Raw genomic sequence first — 12,301 nt, 5'->3', positions numbered from 1 at the left:
AATTATTTATTAACATATTGGAATCGTAGGACAGTGGAATATATTTAAACATAAGCGACAGTTACAGATACTTTAAGATAATTACCGCACCTTTTCCTTCATAAAAGCAAAAGTTATTTTACGCTTGCCAAAAACCGACGAAACATTTTTCCAAGACTAAGTCACCTTACAGCTGTATAATATGGAAAATTTGGTATTCTTCCCCATATCCTGTAGAAGTTTTCGGAATTTCCGATGTTTTAATTTGACTTTGATTTTATTTGGGTCATGGTGTCAACAACCAACTCCATAACATATTTCATATTTTGTTGCTTTGCTCTATAATGCCTCTTGGTGAATTAGAGAATGGATGAAAGTTTTATTGTCGTTGTCGTCATCGTTATTATTATTTTCATTATCATCACTATTACTACTATTATTATTATTACCTATGTTTAATTGTGAAGTTACAGGAAAGTAAGTTATAAATTTTAGCATAATTATAACAATAATTTGATACATCTTTTACAAGGATCGATGTAATTTCCTAGTTAAAAATAGAAAAAGATGTCTGTACGAAGCAACTAAGGAGTTCACAGCACATTTTTAGCTTCATAATACTTGCCAATTAAAGAAATGATACTTCTGAATGGTTCATTCTCTATTTGTATTATTCTTTTACCTTATTTAACGTATTTTACAAACAACTTTAAATTAGTGTAACTCTGAAAATATTGAGAATAGGAACTATGTTTATATGACATTTTTTGCTCAAAATGTCTTCAGAAATAAGCTTCGTAAAGAACGGTAAATCCTCGTGAATCACTCTGTATAATTGAATATATTATGCATTATTTGAGATCTTTCGAATAGAAAACTATTGATTTTATTTTAATTTATTTTTCAAAGCATTTCTTACTCTGTCTTCTTTTTACTTGTGTTTGTATTTCTAGGTCCAGTTGAGATATTTAAAATTAAAGAAAAATGTCTACAGTGTAAAACTTCCGTTATTCAATGTATTAAAGCTACTTATTATACACGTGACTTATTCCACTTTGTTTGAACATGTAACAACTAGAGGCTGGTTCATAATAATTAATTATTGTGAATACTCACACTTACATTTATTTTAACATTATTTCCGTTCTCATTCTCGTTGTCGTGTCCGTTCCCGGTTTATTGTGAACCAGCTTTAGCTAATCCTCAACCCATCATCATCGCTTCGGCTGAGAACCGGTTCCTCGTGCATGAAATAAGTGCGCTGTTTCAGTCCTGCACATTGCAGGCACGCAGTGCAGGAATCTGCTCGTCACTAGCCTAGATCATTAGTCTGTTATGCAGGCGGTCCGGGTTTGATTCAGATCAGGTCTGTGATTTTTCATTGAAAAATGCCTAGTACAACTGTATACGGACAAGGACGCCTATTGTTTTTCTCGAGGTTCTCCTGTTTACCCATCATAGATATTCACCTCAGTTTTGCCAATCTCATTTCCTTTACTATATTCAAAGCATTTCTCTGACACTAGTTGGCAAAATTCGTAGGGGTGTAGTTTACGGACATCTGGGAATGCCTGCATGAAATCTAGATCCGCAGCGAAACTTTGCACTATCAACTGATGTGGGGTTAGCGTTATAGTTAACTATGATACTTATATGTAGCACTACGAGATCACCCTCCCCTTTAAGGATAATAATAAAAGGACGAGGAGACACACCCAGACTCTATGGGGTGGGGGGGATAAATGTCCATTCCCTGTCAGGAATGAATTGTAGGCCCTGTTAGATTGCAAGTTCTTCGTATCGAATAGCGGCGTCTTTTGTAAGTTATAATGCAGAGTAGGGAAAAAATTTAAAACCAGCTCTAGAAATAGCCTAGTTTTATTTGCCTACCGGTCTTACAGTTTTTCTATATCAACTTCCGATAATTCTGTCGTAATCTATATTAAAAATAGATGATTTTACTGAAAGAAATAATCCCGTAGCTGAAACAGCTGAAGAGCTAGGAATTTGTTTTTATTTTTAGGCACACAACAAGGAACTGCACTTTTTTACCAAAGAAAATATTGTGATTAAAATGAATAATGATTTTTGGTATCCAAACAGGACTTATAAATATGAATGACACTCGGGAGGAAATTAAACGCAGAATAAATATGGGAAATGCCTGTTATTAATCGGCGGGGAAGCTTTTGTCATCTAGTTTGCTGTCAAAAAATTTAAAAGTTAGAATTTATAAAACAGTTATATTACCGGTTGTTAAGTATGGTTGTGAAACTTGGACTCTCACTTTGAGAAAGGAACAGAGATGAAGGGTATTTGAGAATAAGGTTCTTAGGAAAATATTTGGTGCTAAGAGGGATGAAGTTACAGGAGAATGTAGAAAGTTACACAACGCAGAACTGCACGCGTTGTATTCGTCTACCTTAATTAGGAACATCAAAATCCAGACGTTTGAGATGGGCAGGGCATGTAGTACGTATGGGTGAATCCAGAAATGCATATAGAGTGTTAGTTGGAAGGCTGGAGGGAGAAAGACCTTTGGGGAGCCGAGACGTAGATGGGAGGATAATATTAAAATGGATTTGAGGGAGTTGGGATATGATGATAGGGACTGGATTGATCTTGCTCAGGATAGGGACCGATGGGGGGCTTATGTGAGGGCGGCAATGAACCTCCGGGATCCTTAAAATCCATTTGCAAGAAAGTAAATAAGTAAGTAAAAGGACTTGTAAGGGGTATTTACTCGTAAATGCAAAGTGTGGAAGAAAGACGAACTTAAAATTTCGTGAGTTTATATCTGAAATTTGAACTAAAATTATTAGACCTAAGGTTTTATTTTTAGTACATTTTAAAATTACCTACTTCGCTTTTAGGTTAGCAGTGCAATCTATTAACATCAGAAGAAACCTAATATGGTGCCAACCTACAATCGAGGCTGAAATTTTAAAAGACACTAACATTAAGATTCCGAATTAGGAATCTTAGTTCAAATTTCAGCAACATAGATCGTAAAGCCCTCTCGGAATGTTAAGTTGAAAATTTTTTGTATTTTGTTTTCCACACCTTGCATTTAAATACCCTTCGTAATTTCGTTTTAGAGATCAAAAATCATAGCTCTATTTTAGACCATAATTTTTTTTTACCACAACATTCTCTTCGCTAAAATAAAGTGCAGATCCTTGTTGAGTACTTGAAAATAAAAATTAATTCATAGCTATTGAGTCGTTTCAGCTACGAGATTATTTTTTTCAGTAAAATGATCCATTTTGAACTTAGATTGCGATAGAATTGTCAGAAAGTAGATGTAGAAAAAATTATAAGACCAGTAGGCAAATAAAATTATTTATAGAGGTGGTCTTAAACATTTTCCGACACCGTATGTTAATATTTACAGATACGGAATTACAATTTTGAGCGAGTCTTGATGGGAATTCATCTGTATGTAGATAACAATTTCGCACGACTATCCACAAGTAGCATATATAGAGAGGCTCTTGTTTACAGCACATGCTGTGTGTGTTGTAAGCGAAACTTAGGTTATACAATAAAGGAGCTCCACATTTATTTCCATATCTGTACCTCTGTATAAATTATTTGCTATAATTCAGTACTGTAACAAGATATTTGGGTTACTCAGCACGTAATTATAGAGATGTAATCGACTATAATAAACTTATATGTACAGTATGCGGCGTGATGTAACGATGAACCTACGCATTCGTTCACATGTGCGGACAAATGAGTTGGCAGTTTTACGCCCGACCTATTTCCCCGAGGAAGAACTGCTATCATACCTGCCGGGGAGATGTTGGATGGACCCTATTGTGTTCAGAGGTGCGATCGATGGGAATACTTCACTTGTGTCCGATGAGATAACATGTCCCGGAATGAACAAATCGCTGATAAATGTAAAATGACATTAAAAACAGGTTCATATCTTTTCAAAATTATCGTAGTTAACCTTTATGTGGGTATTCGGTGAAGAATCAGAAGTGGTTACTGACCTACCCCACCCCTTTTTTCCTATTAAACATTATTTAAATAGGCAATCGGACTTAAACACGGGATGATAAATAGTGGATTAGTTCTGCAGTATGTATGTATGTATGTATGTATGTATGTATGTATGTATGTATGTATGTATGTATGTATGTATGTATGTATGTATGTATGTATGTATGTACGTACGGTATGTATGTATGTATGTATGTATGTATGTATGTATGTATGTATGTATGTATGTATGGTATGTAGGTATGTACTGTATGTAGGTATTTATGTAGGTATGTACGAGGTGCATCCAGAAAGTAAGTTTCCCTATTTTTTTTTAAGAACACACACTTTCAGGAAAACATTTATTGGCAACAGGTACATCAATGTTTCAGCTATTTTTCAACATAGCCACCATCAGAATTGAGACACTTGTCGTATCGTGGGATCAACTTTTGTATCCCTCTGTCGTAGAACTCTGCCGCCTGTGAATGGAACCAGCGTGTGTTCAGCTCTTCGTCGTTGCAAAAACGCTCACCGGAGGACAGGAATTTCTTGAGGTCCAAGAAAACGTGAAAATCGCTGGGAGCAAGATCAGGACTGTAGGGTGGGTGATCAAACAACTCCCAGCCAAATTCCGTCAAAACAGCTGCTGTGCGCCGAGCCGTATGTGGACGAGCATTGTCATGGATGAGCACAACACCTGCAGTAAGCATTCCACGCCTCTTGTTTTGAATGGCACGTCGCAATTTTCGCAGTGTTTCACAGTAACGGTCAGCGTTCACTGTTTCACCTCTTGAAAGGAAGTCAATGAGCAGAATGCCCTTCCTGTCCCAGAATACCGTGCACATCACTTTCCGTACCGACAGCGTCTGTTTGAATTTCGTCCTGACCGGAGATCCACTATGCCGCCAATGCATTGACTGCTGCTTGGTTTCCGGGGTGAAGTGCGAAATCCAAGTCTCATCGCCCGTGACGATCCTGTCGAGGAACTCGTCGCCGTCATCGTGATACCATTGCAGAAATGTCAGTGCTGCTCCTAAACGTTGCATTTTGTGTTCGGGTGTCAGGTTTTTCGGCACCCACCTGGCACACACGTTTTTGAACAGCAGGTGCTTAGTGACAATCTCATGCAACAAGGATCGCGATATCTGCGGAAAATGGCTGCTCAGCTCCGTAATCGTGAAGCGACGGTTCTCCATGATGCACTGCCGCACCAGCTCAACACCATCATTGATGAGGGACGGTCGCCCACTGCGCTCTTCATCATGGACACTTTGACGACCTTCGGAAAAATGCCTACACCAGCGACGCACCATCTGTTACTCATGATGTTCGGCCCATAGACGTGACAGAGCTGCCGATGAATTTCAATTGGCGCAATGCTTTGTGCATTAAAGAACTTTATCACCGACCGAACCTCGCAGGCAGCAGGAGAAGGAATAAGAGCTTCCATTTCGGACCACTACTGCCACGCTACTGGCACCAGGCGGGACCTGTCCGGCTGGCATATGATTTATACGTCATAGATCTGTTACGCATGCGCAATTGACACGGCTAATTACGTTTACTTTCAAGGGGAAAAAATCGGGAAACTTACTTTCTGAATGCGCCTCGTATGTATATATGTATGTATGTATGTATGTATGTATGTATGTATGTATGTATGTATGTATGTATGTATGTATGTATGTATGTATGTAGGTAGTATGTATGTAATGTATAAGGAGCGGATTCCTATGTAATTAAATATTTTTCTTGCGTGTGATAAAACACAATTAACAAAGTTAAAAATTCCGAATGTCAAGTTTCAAGTTTAAAACCCGAATTTTATTTCACATAAAAACACATATTTTCACAAAAAAATGTATTATAAACTCATAAATCTTGGAGTTTTTTTACTTAAATAATTTTTTACAAGAACTTTTAAATATTTTAAAACTAAATCAATTGTATCACTCAGAAGTACGTTATCTTTTTTAAGAATTCTTGGTTGCTTCGTGTTTCTATGGGCTGTGTGGTGTAGGCCTATCCGTGATCCATTTTTGTAATAGTATCGCCTCAAGTTCTTAGAACTGCTAGGTAGCATATCAGTATTATATAAGAATAAATTAACATGGACAAGAAGGAGAGATTTTGCAACACATAATTAGGAATGTTTATTATTGCTGAAGATGATTTCATTCCGCGCTTTGTTTGTGAAACACAACAGATAAGAGCTCGGGTATAAACATTATTTTATTTAAATAAATCTTTCGCCTCTCGTTCATGCCTATGAAGTGAGGAACTACATCTTGTTGTGATTCTCCGTTATGGGACCATAAGCATAAGCTGCGTAGTGTAGACGTGGTGGCGTCGCTATAGGAAGGTTTTCTCCGACATTGTCAGTCAGTAGCTAGAAAGATTTTTTTACATTGAGACGTGTGTGTATATTAGCCTCTTAAGATGCCTAAAATCAAATCGAGTTTAAGATCGCGTCTACAGCAATATGTAGATGAATTTTAAAAACATTTTTTCTACCGACGGAAAAGTGTTATTTTGCCAACCATGTGGTAAATCAGTAAGTGCAGATCAGAGCTCCCAGGTAACCCAACATTTGTCTGGAAACAAGCACATTGCCGCTGCTTCACGTGTGCATTCACGGCAAAACAGTGGATATAAAAAAATGTGTAAAGTTGCTGAAGTATTGGAGGGTGTGCCTATAGGTGAAATTGACGGTGTAGGTGTTTGTGACATTCCTCTCTTTAAATATGCACGTCTGACGTCCTGTGATGTGGAAAGATCGTTTTCACAGTATAAGTCGTTGTTCAGAGATAATGGGCATGCATTTGTGATGGAGAATTTTGAAATTACCTTTGTTGTTCACTGCAATTCTCGGACAACTACTAGCAACTGATACTCAAGTGTGATTGGTGAGTAGGCGTACCTAGTAACATTTTTTTTCAAGCTACGTAAGGTATTTTTGTCATATTTAAAAAATATATATTTTATTTTTATTTTTAGCACATATTTTCGTACTTTTTAGCACATAAAAAATAGTATATTTAAATTTGTTAGCACATAAAAATCCGCTCCCTAGTAATGTATGTATGTATGTATGTATGTATGTATGTATGTATGTATGTATGTATGTATGTATGTATGTATGTATGTATGTATGTATGTATGTATGTATGTATGTATGTATGTGTATGTGTGTGTATGTATGTAGGTTAGTAGGTTATGTGACGCTGTATCAATATCTCAGGTTATTTAGCGATTGAATGAAGTGATAATGCCGGTGAAATGAGTCCGGGATCCAACACCGATAGTTACCCAGCATTTGCTCATATTGGGTTGAGGGAAAACCCCGAAATAAACCTCAACCAGGTAACTTGCTCTGACTGCGATTCGAACCCAGGCCACATGTATGTATGTATGTATGTATGTATGTATGTATGTATGTATGCATGCCTTCCAGTCTGTCCGGTTGTCGGAGTGTGTGTGTGTGTGTGTGTGTGAATGAGTGAGTGTATGCATGTATATGTATGCATGTGTGTGCGGATGCGTGTATGCACTGGCGCAGCCAGTAGGCCCGAAAAAATGTTGCACCAACTTTTAGGCAAATCTTAGATAGGTATATAAGCAGTCAAACTGGGGAGAGGGAAATATAGAGATAATTTAACATATGCTACTATCTAAAGCAGACATCTGCGAAGTAGGAAAATATGGAACATTTATTTTCAGCTCGAGTTCTTTTCTTTTCTCAAAATCTTGCCGCTCTTACGAATTTTCCGCCCTGCGCCCGGGCCGATGTAGCCCATGTGTAAATACGGGTCTGTATGGAGAGTAAACCGTGTAATGTAATTAATTTAGGGAATTATTCTCTGAGATATTTCAAACAAAATGTTTAATACAATTTTGTTCGTTTTTACTTCCTTTTTGAGATAATTGTTTTATACGAAACATTTCATAGCGTGAATAATTTCAAGGAAAAATTGTTCTGGGGCCGGGTATCGATCCCGGGAACCTTCGCTTAGCGCACGAATGCTCTACCGACTGAGCTACCGTAGAAACTATACAGGACACCGTCACAAGTTTTCCTTTATATCTACACTCCTCAAATGGGCTGACAAGACTCCAGAACCCAACTTTGAGTGCACACAAATTCTGTGTGACTTAAATTGTGGCTTCCTGTTAACGTATCTCCAGTAACGAATATATTCTGCAAATCTGGCCTTCAGGTAGTAGCTCCCTGTAAAGCAGGTTTGAATAATTTCAAGGAAAAATTGTGACGGTGTCGTGTATAGTTCCTGGGGTAGCTCAGTCGGTATAGCATTCGTGCGCTAAGCGAAGGGTCCCGGGATCGATACCCGGCCCCGAAACAATTTTTCCTTGAAATTATTCAAACCTGCTTTACATGGAGCTACTACCTGAAAGCCAGATTTGCATAACATTTCATAGCGTGTTTTGGGAAAGCCATTGACGTAATTCCCAATATGCTCAGTCAGTTTAAGAGAGCAGTGTATTATGATAATAAATGATTGCAAGAGTTTTAGTTTTGCCCTTTAAATGACGTGCAGAAATTTAATTTATAACAAACTTAACATCGTAAAATTATTTTGCAAAACGATTTGTTCGGATCAAATTTCTGCATATTTAAAGGACAGACCTAAATTTTTTCAATCATTTATTATCTTAATACACTGCTCTCTTAAATTGACTGAACATATTGGGAATTAAATCAATGGCTTTCCCAGAACTCGCTATGAAATATTTTATATAAAACAAATTTTATCACTAAAAGGAAGCAAAAACAAGCAAAATTGTATTAATCTTTTTTGTTTGTAATATCTCAAAGAATACGAAAATACGAAAAGCCTGAAATCCCATAAGGGCAACGGCCTCCTACAGTAGTGTAGGGTGAGCTGAAGGTCTACTACACTTGGGGAGCCAGTCCAAGAGAGCTTACACTAAACAAATAAACAAACTATGCAAACCAAACACGAAAAACTATACAGACTAAACACATAAATTATGCAAACTAAACATCCACAAAAAACTATGCAAACTAAACACATAAATCATAGTCTGAACACACAACTATCCACATTAAACACACAAAAAATTATACAAACTGAACACATATACAGTCTTAACTCACACACGAACTAAACACACAAAAACCTATACAAATTGCACACATAAATTATACAGTCTAAACACACGAACTATCTAAACTAAACACACAAAACCATACAATTGGACACAAAAATTATACTAACTAAATACATGAATTATACCAACTATACACGGGCTCAAACTATTCAAACTAACACACACAAAAATAACTATATAAACAATACACAGTTTACACAGTGTTCGTAATTTCTTCCAGTCTTTTCCATGCCTGCCTGTCCCTCGCTGTTCTCGTCCACTGCGCTCCAGTCTCTCTCCGGAACGCGTCCGACCATCTTCTCCTTGGACGTCTTCTGCTTCTTTTCCCAATGCGTGGGTCCCACATGGTCGAGGCATACGTCCACCTGCGGCAGTCCATCCTACTCACGTGTCCGCCCCATTTCCATTTGAGACGTTGCGACTGCATCCTGCATACCGCTTCTTATTCGAGTGTCGGTGTTTCTTATCCTGTCTTGCAGTCTCAGCTGGAGGACTTTTCTTTCCATTTTCCTCTGGCACACGCGAAGCAGGTTTTTCTGTTGCTCTGTCAGAGACCAAACTTGGCATCCGTGCAACATTACTGAGATTACACAGGTTTGCAGAACTACAAATTTCAGTTTGGTGCTGATGTTTTGGTTTTGCAGGATGAATTTCAAGCTCCAAAAGTTTTTCCATGCCAAACATATTCGTCTTCTTATCTCTTTCTCTCTCCTACAGAAAAGTGGCACAATTTGTCCCAGGTATACATATCTCAGAGAATACTCTCGTGAAATTAATTACATTACTTAAGGTTTATCCTGTACATGTATGCATGTATGCAAGATGTACGTACAGAGCGTTTCTATGCAGACCGTCCCAGGTGATCATGTTCCGTCGTAAGCCGACGGTAATGTGGAGCTCCGGAGGAAACTGCGGTAGAGGGTGGAGTGGGACCAGTTTTCAGACAACGGACCTGTCCATACGCCACCGAATGACCACTTGCCTCCTACCAACAGATTTTGTTAAGTAGAGTTTTTACACTTTGATCTGTAAGAGCTTACGGGACACACTATATAGCGTACTGATATTACGACGAGAATTCGTATCTCCTGTTAGTCTATGAATTCAGAGAAATACGACGGATGACAATTCACTCTCGGCCTTTGCACTGCCAGCTGAAGAGAAATGAGGCAAATCAAAAGTGAGCGAATTATATAAGAGTAACGTAATAGAATTCTTTGTCTAGATGTCTATGCCAAATCATTCATTCTACTGTAGAATCTAGTCCGGCGTTGAAATGCAAGGAGCGTCTGTCCAGATAACGAGAGTTCGAATGTCAATTTTTACGTTTGAATATATCACACAAGATTGTGTTGGCAGCCTTCCGAGACTGCACATTCAATAACAATCATGTGCTCATATTGCCCAAGGCTGATCTTTAATTGTTCTCCTTCCTCTTTCTTCCCTTTTCTTTACCTTCCGTTTACTTTAACTTCTAATTTATTTTACAGTAGTTATTATTTCTATAAGTCGACCTGGTTGGCGAGTTGGTATAGCGCTGGCCTTCTATGCCCAAGGTTGCGGGTTCGATCCCGGGCCAGGTCGATGACATTTAAGTGTGCTTAAATGCGATACGCTCATGTCAGTAGATTTACTGGCATGTAAAAGAACTCCTGTGGGACAAAATTCCGGCACATCCGGCGATGTTGATATAACCTCTGCAGTTGCGAGCGTCGTTAAATAAAACATGACATTAACATTAACTTTATTTCTGTAAGAATAATTATAATCTTCATCTTTGTCCAGCGTCTTGTTTTCGTCTCATTCTTATCCTTTCAGTAGTCTTTCTCATTATTTTTCTCTCCTCAGTTTTATGTTTCCCATTTTCTTCAGTCGTCACTTTCCAATTCTTTACTTCTCCTTTCCACACAGTTTTTCTCTTCTATTTCCCGTTTTTCTATTCCTCTTACTATTCGACCTTATTCTCCCTTAACTCTTTTCTTCAACTTCTTTACTCTCCTTTTTGTCCTCTTTCATATAACTTTAACTTATTTCTCCTCTACATCACTCTTTTCTTTCTCACTTTCCTCCACATCATTATTCTGTCCTCCTCTTGTATATCATTCTTCTATTCATAGTTTTCCTTCACCCAATTCTCTTCCTTCTCCACATCATAATTCTCTCCTTCCTTTACTTTGTCTCTTCTGCTTCATATACTTCCCTTTCTCCTCCTATGTATCATTTTAGACCAGTGTTCTCTTTCCATTCTCCTCCACAGCATTCTTTTCTGTATCACCTCATTCTTCTGTTTCTTCTTTTCTACGCACCATTCCTCTGTTAGCACGATGATCCCCCAGCTAGTTTTCGTAACCAGATTTCGCTATCTGTTGCAATTCACCACGATGCTAGGTGGGAATTTGTCTCACACACAGAATGAAATTTCATGATATAATTCCTTCCCCATGAGGACTCGAACAAAAGTGCGTTCCGTAACACGAGTCCTGAATATGATTCCTTAGACTAGGATATTACGGTGCGGGACTACACATTACACTACAGATGTAATTTATTCGCATATCTTATAACAGCTGGAATTGTCGACCATCTCTATTATTCTATTAATGCATGTTTCACATTCCTGAAAAGGTTTCTACACAAACGCTGGCTTTCGTCTCTATCCATGCAATTGAACCCTAGGCACATGGACCATTTAATCCAAATTCTGAATGACTATTGTCTTACAAGGTTTGGTTATAAATAATTTTACCGCTTTCCAAGATATCTTTTGTCATGATTTCGTGGGAGACTATTCTATCTACAGCCGGTGTCATCGAGTTTTCTCTAGTGAGAACGCAATTATGTACCTTTTTATTTAAAATGAGCCGGTTTCTGTGAATTTTTCACTAAATCCTGAATTATTAAATCAGTTACAGTAGTTGTTGAATGTCAGGATATTTCCGTAGAAATATAGCACGACTCACTCTGTACTATTTCTTCGTAATATAGTATAATAAATTGTCCTGATGTGTACTGCATAGCCAAGAACTAGACTAAACAGCACTGAATGGAAGTCGGCTGTATACTAATGTTTTAACCTTGATGTCCCTTCAGCCTCTGTTACCTGTCCATACTACGTAACACAAAAGTTTCCCACGCTCGACGTAGAGGAAATGTATACACTATTTCCTCGGCAGTC

The 12,301-nt window shown here is 38.0% G+C and overlaps 1 protein-coding gene across 1 annotated transcript in view; it reads right to left on the bottom strand.

Moving 5' to 3' along the window:
• Positions 1-12,301, bottom strand: part of LOC138704231 (uncharacterized) — a 276,917-nt gene that overhangs the window by 143,943 nt on the left and 120,673 nt on the right. The gene's annotated exons all lie outside the window — the stretch shown is intronic.

The sequence above is a fragment of the Periplaneta americana genome, chromosome 8, assembly GCF_040183065.1.
Source record: "Periplaneta americana isolate PAMFEO1 chromosome 8, P.americana_PAMFEO1_priV1, whole genome shotgun sequence".
NCBI classification, from domain to species: Eukaryota; Metazoa; Arthropoda; class Insecta; order Blattodea; family Blattidae; genus Periplaneta; species Periplaneta americana.
This window is presented reverse-complemented; position numbering and strand designations above follow the sequence as displayed.